Source organism: Chrysochloris asiatica, unplaced genomic scaffold (genome assembly GCF_000296735.1).
Source record: "Chrysochloris asiatica unplaced genomic scaffold, ChrAsi1.0 scaffold00192, whole genome shotgun sequence".
NCBI classification, from domain to species: Eukaryota; Metazoa; Chordata; class Mammalia; order Afrosoricida; family Chrysochloridae; genus Chrysochloris; species Chrysochloris asiatica.
Window position 1 is genome coordinate 1,934,316 of NW_006408710.1, and position 910 is coordinate 1,935,225.

Genomic DNA, 910 nt, shown 5'->3' on the forward strand with positions numbered 1-910 from the left:
ATTCAAAATGGATTCAGAAGAGGACCTAGAACTAGAGATAGCTCTGCTGATTTCAGATGGATCTTGACTGAATACAGAATATACCAGAAAGAAGTTGTCTTGTCCTTTGTTTGCTGTGCAAAGGCATTCAACTGTGTGGTTCATAATAAACTATTGGACAACATTGTGAAGAATGAGTATTCCAGAACACTTGCTCATGAGGAACCTGTACATAGACCAAGAGATAGTCATTCAAACAGAAACAGAGATACTGAAAGGCTTAAAATTATGAAAGGTGGTATCAGACAGGGTTGTATCTTTCTACCATACTTATTCAATCTGTATGCTAAGCAAATAATTTGAGAAACTGAATTATATAAAGAAGAATGTGACATCAGGATTGGAGGAAGGCTCATTAACATTCTGTTGTTGCTATTGTTAAGTGCCATCAAATCGGTACCAACTCATAGAGAGGTTATGCACAACAGAACGAAACAATGCCCAGTCCAGTGCCAACCTCACAGTCATTGCTAGATTTGAATGTATCACTGTCACCACTGTGCCAATCCATCTCATTGGGGGTCTTCCTTTTTTACTACAATCCTCCATTTACCAAACATGATATCCTTCTCCAGTGACTGATACCTCCTGATAACCTGTACGAACTATGAGAGATGAAGTCAGGCCCTCCTGACTTCCAGGGAACATTCTGGCTGTACTTCTTCCAACACCGATTGGTTAGTTCTTTTGGCAGTCCATGATACTTTTATATTCCCCTCCAACACCATAACTCAAATGCATCAGTTTTTCTATGGTCTTCCTTATTCACTGTCCAACTTTTGCATACACAAGAGATTATTAAAAATACCATGGCTTGGGTCAAGTGCACTTTATTCCTTAACCTGACATCTTTGCTCTTCAACACTTTAAA